The sequence below is a fragment of the Schistocerca gregaria genome, chromosome 10, assembly GCF_023897955.1.
Source record: "Schistocerca gregaria isolate iqSchGreg1 chromosome 10, iqSchGreg1.2, whole genome shotgun sequence".
NCBI classification, from domain to species: domain Eukaryota; kingdom Metazoa; phylum Arthropoda; class Insecta; order Orthoptera; family Acrididae; genus Schistocerca; species Schistocerca gregaria.
The window spans coordinates 35,380,518-35,394,923 of NC_064929.1; positions in this window are offsets into that span (position 1 = coordinate 35,380,518).

Sequence of the window (14,406 nt, forward strand, 5' to 3'; positions counted from 1 at the left end):
ATGGAGGAAAGTCCGCATGGTGACTGTTGTACTGAATCCCGAGGCTATTACTGTGTTTCATCAACACTTTGAAGGTCCCGAGATTACAGATTGTCTACAAATGTTCATCGATAACTACTACTGGTTCTCCAGGGAACGATCAAAACATAGATTGTTTGAGAATTACTCCATGGAGGAAAGTGCGCATGGGCACTGTTGTATTCAATCCCGATGCTATTTCTGTGTTTCATCAACACTTTAATAGTCCAAAGATTACGTAATGCCTCCATATGTGCATCGGAAACTACTACTGGTCTTCCAGGGAACGATCAAAGCGCATACTGTTTGAGACATTACTCCCAAGGAGGCAAGTACGCATGGTGAAAGTTGTATTCAATCCCGATGCATTTTCTATGTTTCATCAACACTCTGATAGTCCACAGATTACAGAATGCCTCCAGATGTGCATCGGAAACTACAGCCAACCTTCCAGGGTACGATCAAAGAATAGACTGTTTGAGACGTTACTCACCTGGAGGAAAGTGCGCATGGTGCCTGTTGTATTCAATCCCGATGCAATTTCTGTGTTTCATCAACACTCTGATAGTCCACAGATTACTGAATGCCTCCTGATGTGCATCGGTAACTACTACTGGTCTTCCAGGGAACGATAAAAACGTAGACTGTTTGAGCATTACTCCCATGGAGGAAAGTGCGCATGGGGACTGTTGTATTCAATCCCGATGTAATTTCTGTGTTTCATCAACACTTTGATAGTCCACAGATAACAGAATGCCTCCAGATGTGCATCGGAAACTACTACTGGTCTTCCAATGAACGATCAAAGCGTAGACTGTTAGAGACATTACTCCCATTGAGGAAAGTGCGCATGGTGACTGCAGTATTCAATCCCGATGCAATATCTGTGTTTCCTCAACACTCTGATGGTCCACAGATTACAGAATGCCTCCAGATGTGCATCTGAAACTACCACTGGTCTTCAAGGGACGATAAAAGCGTAGACTGTTTGAGACATTTCACCCATGGAGGAAAGTGCTCATGGTGACTGTTGTATTCAATCCCGATGCAATTTCTGTGTTTCATCAACACTCTGATAGTCCACAAATTGCAGATTGTCTCCAGATGTGCATCGGAAACTACTTCCAATCTTCCAGGGTACGATCAAAGAATAGACTGTTTGAGACATTACTCCCATGGAGGAAAGTGCGCATGGCGCCTGTTGTATTCAATCCCGATGCAATTTCTGAGTTTCATCAACAGTCAGATAGTCCAGAGATTACAGAATGCCTCCAGATGTGCATCGGAAACTACTTCTGGTCTCCAGGGAACGATCAAAGAATAGACTGTTTGAGACATTACTCCCATGGAGGAAAGTGGGCATGGTGACTGTTGTATTCAATCCCGATGCAATTTCTGTGTTTCATCAACACTCTGATAGTCCAGAGATTACAGGATGCCTCCAGATGTGCATTGGAAACTACTACTGGTCTTCCGGTGAACGATAAAATCTTAGACTGTTAGAGACATTACTCTCATGGAGGAAAGTGCGCATGGTGACTGCTGTATTCAATCCCGATGTAATTTCTGTGTTTCATCAACACTCAGATAGTCCACAGATTACAGAATGCCTCCAGATGTGCATCGGAAACTACTACTGGTCTTCAAGGGAATGATCAAAGTGTAGACTGTTAGAGACTTTACTCCCATGGAGGAAAGTGCGCATGGTGACTGTTGTATTCTATCCCGATGCAATTTCTGTGTTTCATCAACACTCTGATAGTCCACAGATTACAGAATGCCTCCTGATGTGCATCGGTAACTACTACTGGTCTTCCAGGGAACAATAAAAACGTAGACTGTTTGAGAATTACTCCCATGGAGGAAAGTGCGCATGGGGACTGTTGTATTCAATCCCGATGAAATTTCTGTGTTTCATCAACACTTTGATAGTCCACAGATTACAGAATGCCTCCAGATGTGCATCGCGAACTACTTCTGGTCTTCCAGGGAACGATCAAAGTGTGACTGTTTTAGACGGAACTCCCATGGAGGAAAGTGCTCATGGTGACTGTTGTATTCAATCCCGATGCAATTTCTCTTTTTCATCAACACTCTGAGAGTCCACAGATTACAGAATGCCACCAGATGTGCATCGGAAACTACTACTGGTATTCCAGGAAACGATCAAAGCGTAGACTGTTAGAGACATTACTCCCATTGAGGAAAGTGCCCATGGTGACTGCTGCATTCAACCCCAATGCAATATCTGTGTTTCATCAACACTCTGATAGTCCACAGATTACAGAATGCCTCCAGATGTGCATCGGAAACTACTTCCAATCTTCCAGGGTACGATCAAAGAATAGACTGTTTGAGACATTACTCACATGGAGGAAAGTGCGCATGGTGCCTGTTGTATTCAATCCCGATGCAATTTCTGAGTTTCATCAACAGTCTGATACTCCAGAGATTACAGAGTGCCTCCAGATGTGCATCGGAAACTTTTACTGGCCTTCCAGGGAACGATCAAAGCGTAGACTGTTTGAGACATTACTCCCATGGAGGAAAGTGGGCATGGTGACTGTTGTATTCAATCCCGATGCAATTTCTGTGTTTCATCAACACTCTGATAGTCCAGAGATTACAGAATGTCTCCAGATGTGCATTGGATACTACTACTGGTCTTCCGGTGAACGATAAAAGCTTACACTGTTAGAGATATTACTCTCATGGAGGAAAGTGCGCATGATGACTGCTGTATTCAATCCCGATGTAATTTCTGTGTTTCATCAACACTCAGATAGTCCACAGATTACCGAATGCCTCCAGATGTGCATCGGAAACTACTACTGGCCTTCAAGGGAATGATCAAAGTGTAGACTGTTAGAGACTTTACTCCCATGGAGGAAAGTGCGCATGGTGACTGTTGTATTCTATCCCGATGCAATTTCTGTGTTTCATCAACACTCTGACAGTCCACAGATTACAGAATGCCTCCAGATGTGCATCGGAAACTACTTCCAATCTTCCAGGGTACGATCAAAGAATAGACTGTTTGAGACTTTACTCACATGGAGGAAAGTGCGCATGGTGCCTGTTGCATTCAATCCCGATGCAATTTCTGTGTTTCATCAACACTTTGATAGTCCACAGATTACAGAATGCCTCCAGATGTGCATCGCAAACTACTTCTGGTCTTCCAGGGAACGATCAAAGTTTGACTGTTTGAGACGTTACTCCCATGGAGGAAAGTGCTCATGGTGACTGTTGTATTCGATCCCGATGCAATTTCTCTGTTTCATCAACACTCTGAGAGTCCACAGATTACAGAATACCACCAGATGTGCATCGGAAACTACTACTGGTATTCCAGGAAACGATCAAAGCGTAGACTGTTTGAGACATTACTCCCATGGAGGAAAGTGCGCATGGTGACTGTTGTACTGAATCCCGAGGCAATTTCTGTGTTTCATCAACACCTTGAAGGTCCAGTGATTACAGATTGTCTAGAGATGTGCATCGATAACTACTACTGGTCTTCCAGGGAACGATCAAAACATAGACTGTTTGAGAATTACTCCATGGAGGAAAGTGCGCATGGGGACTGTTGTAATTAATCCCGATGCAATTTCTGTGTTTCATCAATGCTCTGATAGTCCACAGATTACATAATGCATCCAGATGTGCATCGGAAACTACTACTGGATTCCAGGGAACGATCAAAGCGCATACTGTTTGAGACATTACTCCCAAGGAGGCAAGTGCGCATGGTGACAGTTGTATTGAATCCCGATGCATTTTCTGTGTTTCATCAACACTCTGATAGTCCACAGATTACAGAATGCCTCCGGATGTGCATCGGAAACTACTTCCAATCTTATAGGGTACGATCAAAGAATAGACTGTTTGAGACATTACTCACATGGAGGAAAGTGCGCATGGTGCCTGTTGTATTCAATCCCGATGCAATTTCTGTGTTTCATCAACACTTTGATAGTCCAAAGATTACGTAATGCCTCCAGATGTGCATCGGAAACTACTACTGGTCTTCCAGGGAACGATCAAAGCGTAGTCTGTTTAAGACATTACTTTTACGGAGGAAAGTGCGCATAGTGACAGTTGTATTGAATCCCGATGCATTTTCTGTGTTTCATCAACACTCTGATAATCCACAGATTACAGAATGCCTCCAGATGTGCATCGGAAACTACTACTGGTCTTCCGGTGAACGATAAAAGCTTTGACTGTTAGAGACATTACTCTCATGGAGGAAAGTGCGCATGATGACTGCTGTATTCAATCCCGATGTAATTTCTGTGTTTCATCAACACTCTGAGAGTCCACAGATTACAGAATGCCTCCAGATGTGCATCGGAAACTACTACTGGTGTTCCAGGGAACGATCAAAGCGTAGTCTGTTTAAGACATTACTTTTACGGAGGAAAGTGCGCATAGTGACAGTTGTATTCAATCCCGATGCAATTTCTGTGTTTCATCAACGCTCTGATAGTCCACAGATTACAGAATGCCTCCAGATGTGCATCGGAAACTACTACTGGATTCCAGGGAACGATCAAAGCGCATACTGTTTGAGACATTACTCCCAAGGAGGCAAGTGCGCATGGTGACAGTTGTATTGAATCCCGATGCATTTTCTGTGTTTTATCAACACTCTGATAGTCCACAGATTACAGAATGCCTCCAGATGTGCATCGGAAACTACTTCCAATTTTCCAGGGTACGATCAAAGAATAGACTGTTTGAGACATTACTCACATGGAGGAAAGTGCGCATGGTGCCTGTTGTATTCAATCCCGATGCAATTTCTGAGTTTCATCAACAGTCCGATAGTCCAGAGATTACAGAATGCCTCCAGATGTGCATCGGAAACTACTACTGGTCTTCCAGGGAACGATAAAAGCTTAGACTGTTAGAGACATTACTCTCATGGAGGAAAGTGCGCATGGTCACAGCTGTATTCAATCCCGATGTAATTTCTGTGTTTCATCAACACTCAGATAGTCCACAGATTACAGAATGCCTCCTGATGTGCATCGGAAACTACTACTGGTCTTCCGGTGAACGATAAAAGCTTAGACTGTTAGAGACATTACTCTCATGGAGGAAAGTGCGCATGGTGACTGCTGTATTCAATCCCGATGTAATTTCTGTGTTTCATCAACACTCAGATAGTCCACAGATTACAGAATGCCTCCAGATGTGCATCGGAAACTACTACTGGTCTTCAAGGGAATGATCAAAGTGTAGACTGTTAGAAACTTTACTCCCATGGAGGAAAGTGCGCATGGTGACTGTTGTATTCAATCCCGATGCAATTTTTTTTGTTTCATCAACACTCTGAGAGTCCACAGATTACAGAATGCCTCAGGATCTGCATCGGAAACTGCTACTGGTATTCCAGGAAACGATCAAAGTGTAACCTGTTAGAGACATTACTCCCATGGAGGAAAGTGCGCATGGTGACTGCAGTATTCAATCCCGATGCAATATCTGTGTTTCATCAACACTCTGATAGTCCACAGATTACAGAATGCCTCCAGATGTGCATCTGAAACTACCACTGGTCTTCAAGGGACGATAAAAGCGTAGACTGTTTGAGACATTACTCCCATGGAGGAAAGTGCTCATGGTGACTGTTGTGTTCAATCCAGATGAAATTTCTGTGTTTCATCAATATTCTGATAGTCCACAGAATACAGAATGCCTACAGATGTGCATCGGAAACTACTACTGGTATTCCAGGAAACGATCAAAGCGTAGACTGTTAGAGACATTTCTCCCATGGAGGAAAGTGCGCATGGTGACTGCAGTATTCGATCCCGATGCAATATCTGTGTTTCATCAACACTCTGATAGTCCACAGATTACAGAATGTTTCCAGATGTGCATCTGAAACTACCACTGTTATTCCAGGGAACGATCAAAGCGTAGACTGTTTGAGACATTACTACCATGGAGGAAAGTGGGCATGGTGACTGTTGTATTCAATCCCGATGCAATTTCTGTGTTTCATCAACACTCTGATAGTCCAGAGATTACAGAATGCCTCCAGATGTGCATTGGAAACTACTACTGGTCTTCCGGTGAACGATAAAAGCTTAGACTGTTAGAGACACTAGTCTCATGGAGGAAAGTGCGCATGGTGACTGCTGTATTCAATCCCATGTAATTTCTGTGTTTTATCAACACTCAGATAGTCCACAGATTACAGAATGCCTCCAGATGTGCATCGGAAACTACTACTGGTCTTCAAGTCAATGATCAAAGTGTAGACTGTTAGAGACTTTACTCCCATGGAGGAAAGTGCGCGTGGTGACTGTTGTATTCAATCCCGATGCAATTTCTGTGTTTCATCAACACTCTGAGAGTCCACAGATTACAGAATGCCTCCAGATCTGCATCGGAAACTACTACTGGTATTCCAGGAAACGATCAAAGCGTAGACTGTTAGAGACATTACTCCCATGGAGGAAAGTGAGCATGGTGACTGCAGTATTCAATCCCGATGCAATATCTGTGTTTCATCAACACTCTGATAGTCCACAGATTACAGAATGCCTCCAGATGTGCATTGGAAACTACTACTGGTCTTCCGGTGAACGATAAAAGCTTAGACTGTTAGAGACATTACTCTCATGGAGGAAAGTGCGCATGGTGACTGCTGTATTCAATCCCGATGTAATTTCTGTGTTTCATCAACACTCAGATAGTCCACAGATTACAGAATGCCTCCAGATGTGCATCGGAAACTACTACTGGTCTTCAATGGAATGATCAAAGTGTAGACTGTTAGAGACTTTACTCACATGGAGGAAAGGCCGCATGGTGACTGTTGTATTCTATCCCGATGCAATTTCTGTGTTTCATCAACACTCTGATAGTCCACAGATTACAGAATGCCTCCTGATGTGCATCGGTAACTACTACTGGTCTTCCAGGGAACGATAAAAACGTAGACTGTTTGAGAATTACTCCCATGGAGGAAAGTGCGCATGGGGACTGTTGTATTCAATCCCGATGAAATTTCTGTGTTTCATCAACATTTTGATAGTCCACAGATTACAGAATGCCTCCAGATGTGCATCGCAAACTACTTCTGGTCTTCCAGGGAACGATCAAAGTGTGACTGTTTGAGACGTTACTCCCATGGAGGAAAGTGCTCATGGTGACTGTTGTATACAATCCCGATGCAATATCTCTGTTTCATCAACACTCTGAGAGTCCACAGATTGCAGAATGCCACCAGATGTGCATCGGTAACTACTACTGGTATTCCAGGAAACGATCAAAGCGTAGACTGTTAGAGACATTACTCCCATTGCGGAAAGTGCGCATGGTGACTGCTGCATTCAATCCCGATGCAATATCTGTGTTTCATCAACACTCTGATAGTCCACAGATTACAGAATTCCTCCAGATGTGCATCGGAAACTACTTCCAATCTTCCAGGGTACGATCAAAGAATAGACTGTTTGAGACATTACTCACATGGAGGAAAGTGCGCATGGTGCCTGTTGTATTCAATCCCGATGCAATTTCTGAGTTTCATCAACAGTATGATAGTCCAGAGATTACAGAATGCCTCCAGATGTGCATCGGAAACTACTACTGGTCTTCCAGGGAACGATCAAAGCGTAGACTGTTTGAGACATTACTCCGATGGAGGAAAGTGGGCATGGTGACAGTTGTATTCTATCCCGATGCAATTTCTGTGTTTCATCAACACTCTGATAGTCCACAGATTACAGAATGCCTCCAGATGTGCATCGGAAACTACTTCCAATCTTCCAGGGTACGATCAAAGAATAGACTGTTTGAGACTTTACTCACATGGAGGAATGTGCGCATGGTGCCTGTTGTATTCAATCCCGATGCAATTTCTGTGTTTCATCAACACTCTGATAGTCCACAGATTACAGAATGCCTCCAGATGTGCATCGGAAACTACTTCCAATCTTCCAGGGTACGATCAGAGAATAGACTGTTTGAGACATTACTCCCATGGAGGAAAGTGCGTATGGTGCCTGTTGTATTCAATCCCGATAAAATTTCTGTGTTTCATCAACAGTCTGATAGTCCAGATATTACAGAATGCCTCCAGATGTGCATCGGAAACTACTACTGGTCTTCCAGGGAACGATCAAAGTGTGACTGTTTGAGACGTTACTCCCATGGAGGAAAGTGCTCATGGTGACTGTTGTATTCAATCCCGATGCAATTTCTCAGTTTCATCAACACTCTGAGAGTCCACAGATTACAGAATGCCTCCAGATCTGCATCGGAAACTACTACTGGTATTCCAGGAAACGATCAAAGCGTAGACTGTTAGAGACATTACTCCCATGGAGGAAAGTGCGCATGGTGACTGCAGTATTCAATCCCGATGCAATATCTGTGTTTCATCAACACTCTGATAGTCCACAGATTACAGAATGCCTCCAGATGTGCATTGGAAACTACTACTGGTCTTCCGGTGAACGATAAAAGCTTAGACTGTTAGAGACATTACTCTCATGGAGGAAAGTGCGCATGGTGACTGCTGTATTCAATCCCGATGTAATTTCTGTGTTTCATCAACACTCAGATAGTCCACAGATTACAGAATGCCTCCAGATGTGCATCGGAAACTACTACTGGTCTTCAATGGAATGATCAAAGTGTAGACTGTTAGAGACTTTACTCACATGGAGGAAAGGCCGCATGGTGACTGTTGTATTCTATCCCGATGCAATTTCTGTGTTTCATCAACACTCTGATAGTCCACAGATTACAGAATGCCTCCTGATGTGCATCGGTAACTACTACTGGTCTTCCAGGGAACGATAAAAACGTAGACTGTTTGAGAATTACTCCCATGGAGGAAAGTGCGCATGGGGACTGTTGTATTCAATCCCGATGAAATTTCTGTGTTTCATCAACATTTTGATAGTCCACAGATTACAGAATGCCTCCAGATGTGCATCGCAAACTACTTCTGGTCTTCCAGGGAACGATCAAAGTGTGACTGTTTGAGACGTTACTCCCATGGAGGAAAGTGCTCATGGTGACTGTTGTATACAATCCCGATGCAATATCTCTGTTTCATCAACACTCTGGGAGTCCACAGATTACAGAATGCCACCAGATGTGCATCGGAAACTACTACTGGTATTCCAGGAAACGATCAAAGCGTAGACTGTTAGAGACATTACTCCCATTGCAGAAAGTGCGCATGGTGACTGCTGCATTCAATCCCGATGCAATATCTGTGTTTCATCAACACTCTGATAGTCCACAGATTACAGAATTCCTCCAGATGTGCATCGGAAACTACTTCCAATCTTCCAGGGTACGATCAAAGAATAGACTGTTTGAGACATTACTCACATGGAGGAAAGTGCGCATGGTGCCTGTTGTATTCAATCCCGATGCAATTACTGAGTTTCATCAACAGTATGATAGTCCAGAGATTACAGAATGCCTCCAGATGTGCATCGGAAACTACTACTGGTCTTCCAGGGAACGATCAAAGCGTAGACTGTTTGAGACATTACTCCCATGGAGGAAAGTGGGCATGGTGACAGTTGTATTCTATCCCGATGCAATTTCTGTGTTTCATCAACACTCTGATAGTCCACAGATTACAGAATGCCTCCAGATGTGCATCGGAAACTACTTCCAATCTTCCAGGGTACGATCAAAGAATAGACTGATTGAGACTTTACTCACATGGAGGAATGTGCGCATGGTGCCTGTTGTATTCAATCCCGATGCAATTTCTGTGTTTCATCAACACTTTGATAGTCCACAGATTACAGAATGCCTCCAGATGTGCATCGCAAACTACTTCTGGTCTTCCAGGGAACGATCAAAGTGTGACTGTTTGAGACGTTACTCCCATGGAGGAAAGTGCTCATGGTGACTGTTGTATTCAATCCCGATGCAATTTCTGTGTTTCATCAACGCTCTGATAGTCCACAGAATACAGAATGCCTCCAGATGTGCATCGGAAACTACTACTGGTCTTCCAGGGAACGATGAAAGCTTAGACTGTTAGAGACATTACTCTCTTCGAGGAAAGTGCGCATGGTGACTGCTGTATTCAATCCCGATGTATTTTCTGTGTTTCATCAACACTCAGATAGTCCACAGATTACAGAATGCCTCCAGATGTGCATCGGAAACTACTACTGGTCTTCCGGTGAACGATAAAAGCTTAGACTGTTAGAGACATTACTCTCATGGAGGAAAGTGCGCATGGTGACTGCTGCATTCAATCCCGATGTAATTTTTGTGTTTCATCAACACTCAGATAGTCCACAGATTACAGAATGCCTCCAGATGTGCATCGGAAACTACTACTGGTCTTCAAGGGAATGATCAAAGTGTAGACTGTTAGAGACTTTACTCCCATGGAGGAAAGTGCGCATGGTGACTGTTGTATTCAATCCCGATGCAATTTCTGTGTTTCATCAACACTCTGATAGTCCAGAGATTACAGAATGCCTCCAGATGTGCATTGGAAACTACTACTGGCCTTCCGGTGAACGATAAAACTTAGACTGTTAGAGACATTACTCTCATGGAGGAAAGTGTGCATTGTGACTGTTGTATTCTATCCCGATGCAATTTCTGTGTTTCATCAACACTTTGATAGTCCACAGATTACAGAATGCCTCCAGATGTGCATCGCAAACTACTTCTGGTCTTCCAGGGAACGATCAAAGTGTGACTGTTTGAGACGTTACTCCCATGGAGGAAAGTGCTCATGGTGACTGTTGTATTCAATCCCGATGCAATTTCTCAGTTTCATCAACACTCTGAGAGTCCACAGATTACAGAATGCCTCAGGATCTGCATCGGAAACTACTACTGGTATTCCAGGAAACGATCAAAGCGTAGACTGTTAGAGACATTACTCCCATGGAGGAAAGTGCGCATGGTGACTGCAGTATTCAATCCCGATGCAATATCTGTGTTTCATCAACACTCTGAGAGTCCACAGATTACAGAATGCCTCCAGATGTGCATCTGAAACTACCACTGGTCTTCAAGGGACGATAAAAGCGTAGACTGTTTGAGACATTACTCCCATGGAGGAAAGTGCTCATGGTGACTGTTGTGTCCAATCCAGATGCAATTTCTCTGTTTCATCAATATTCTGATAGTCCACAGAATACAGAATGCCTACAGATGTGCATCGGAAACTACTACTGGTATTCCAGGAAACGATCAAAGCGTAGACTGTTAGAGACATTACTCCCATGGAGGAAAGTGCGCATGGTGACTGCAGAATTCAATCCCGTTGCAATATCTGTGTTTCATCAACACTCTGATAGTCCACAGATTACAGAATGTTTCCAGATGTGCATCTGAAACTACCACTGGTATTCCAGGGAACGATCAAAGCGTAGACTGTTTCAGACATTACTCCCATTGAGGAAAGTGCTCATGGTGACTGTTGTATTCAATCCCGATGCAATTTCTCAGTTTCATCAACAATCTGAGAGTCCACAGATTACAAAATGCCTCTAGATGTGCATCGAAACTTCTACTGGTATTCCAGGAAACGATCAAAACGTATACTGTTAGAGACATTACTCCCATGGAGGAAAGTGCGCATGGTGACTGCTGTATTCACGCCCGATGCAAATTCTGTGTTTCATCAACACTCTGATAGTACACAGATTACAGAATGCCTCCAGATGTGCAACGGAAACTACTACTGGTCTCCCGGGGAACGATAAAACTTAGACTGTTAGGGACATTACTCCCATGGAGGAAAGTGCGCATGGTGACTGTTGTATTGAATCCCGAGGCAATTTCTGTGTTTCATCAACACTTTGAAGGTCAACAGATTACGGATTATCTACAGATGTGCATCGATAACTACTACTGGTGTTCCAGGGAACGATCAAAACGTAGACTGTTTGAGAATTACAGCCATGGAGGAAAGTGCGCATGGGGACTGTTGTATTCAATCCCGATGCAATTTCTGTGTTTCATCAACACTTTGATAGTCCACAGATTACAGAATGCCTCCAGAAGTGCATCGGAAACTACTACTGATCTTCCAGGGAACGATCAAAGCGTAGTCTGTTTGAGACATTACTTTTACGGAGGGAATAGCGCATAGTGACAGTTGCATTCAATCCCGATGCAATTTCTGTGTTTCATCAACACTCTGATAATCCACAAATTGCAGATTGTCTCCAGATGTGCATCGGAATCTACTACTGGTCTTCCTGGGAACGATCAAAGCGTAGACTGTTTGAGAGATTGTACCCATGGAGGAATGTGCGCATGGTGAATGTTGCATTCAAACCCGATGCAATGTCTGTGTTTCATCAACAGTCTGATAGTCCACAGATTACAGAATGCCTACAGATGTGCATCGGAAACTACTACTGGTCTTCCAGGGAACGATCAAAGCGTAGACTGTTTGAGACATTACTCCCATGCAGGAAAGTGCGCATGGTTACCGTTGTGTTCTATCCCGATGCAATTTCTGTGTTTCATCAATATTGTGATAGTCCACAGAATACAGAATACCTACAGATGTGTTTTGGAAACAACTACTGGTCTTCCAGGGAACGATCAAATCGTAGACTCTTTGAGACATTTCTCCCATGGAGGAAAGTGCTCATGGTGACTGTTGTATTCAATCCAGATGCAATTTCTCTGCTTCATCAACACTCTGAGAGTCCACAGATTACAAAATGCCTCTAGATGTGCATCGGAGACTACTACTGGTATTCCAGGAAACGATCAAAGCGTAGACTGTTAGAGACATTACTCCCATGGAGGAAAGTGCGCATGGTGACTGCTGTATTCACGCCCGATGCAATTTCTGTGTTTCATCAACACTTTGAAGGTCCACAGATTACAGAATGCCTCCAGATGTGCATCGGAATCTACTACTGGTCTTCCTGGGAACGATCAAAGCGTAGACTGTTTCAGAGATTATTCCCATGGAGGAATGTGAGCATGGTGAATGTTGCATTCAATCCCGATGCAATGTCTGTGTTTCATCAACACTCTGATAGTCCACAGATTACAGAATGCCTCCAAATGTGCATCGGAAACTACTACTGGTATTCCAGAGAACTATCAAAGGGTAGACTGTTTGAGACATTACTCACAAGGTGGAAAGTGCGCATGATAACTGTTGTATTCAATCCCGATGCAATTTCTGTGTTTCATCAACGCTCTGATAGTGCACAGATTACATAATGCCTCCAGATGTGCATCGGAAACTACTACTGGATTCCAGGGAACGATCAAAGCGCATACTGTTTGAGACATTACTCCCAAGGATTCAAGTGCGCATGGTGACAGTTGTATACAATCCCGATGCATTTTCTGTGTTTCATCAACACTCTGATAGTCCACAGATTACAGAATGCCTCCAGATGTGCATCGGAAACTACTTCCAATCTTCCAGGGTACGATCAAAGAATAGACTGTTTGAGACATTACTCACATGGAGGAAAGTGCGCATGGTGGCTCTTGTACTCAATCCCGATGCAATTTCTGAGTTTCATCAACAGTCTGATAGTCCAGAGATTACAGAATGCCTCCAGATGTGCATCGGAAAGTACTACTGGTCTTCCAGGGAACGATCAAAGCGTAGACTGTTTGAGACATTACTCCCATGGAGGAAAGTGGGCATGGTGACTGTTGTATTCAATCCCGATGCAATTTCTGTGTTTCATCAACACTCTGATAGTCCAGAGATTACAGAATGTCTCCAGATGTGCATTGGAAACTACTACTGGTCTTCCGGTGAACGATAAAAGCTTAGACTGTTAGAGACATTACTCTCATGGAGGAAAGTGCGCATGGTGACTGCTGTATTCAATCCCGATGTAATTTCTGTGTGTCATCAACACTCAGATAGTCCACAGATTACAGAATGCCTCCAGATGTGCATCGGAAACTATTACTGGTCTTCCAGGGAATGATCAAAGTGTAGACTGTTAGAGACTTTACTCCCATGGAGGAAAGTGCGCATGGTGACAGTTGTATTCCATCCCGATGCAATTTCTATGTTTCATCAACACTCTGATAGTCCACAGACTACAGAATGCCTCCTGATGTGCATCGGTAACTACTACTGGTCTTCCAGGAAACGATCAAAGCGTAGACTGTTAGAGACATTACTCCCATGGAGGAAAGTGCTCATGGTGACTGCTGTATTCAATCCCGATGCAATATCTGTGTTTCATAAACACTCTGATAGACCACAAATTGCAGATTGTCTCCAGATGTGCATCGGAATCTGCTACTAGTCTTCCTGGGAACGATCAAATCGTAGACTGTTTCAGAGATTAATCCCATGGAGGAATGTGCGCATGGTGAATGTTGCATTCAATCCCGATCCAATGTCTGTGTTTCATCAACAGT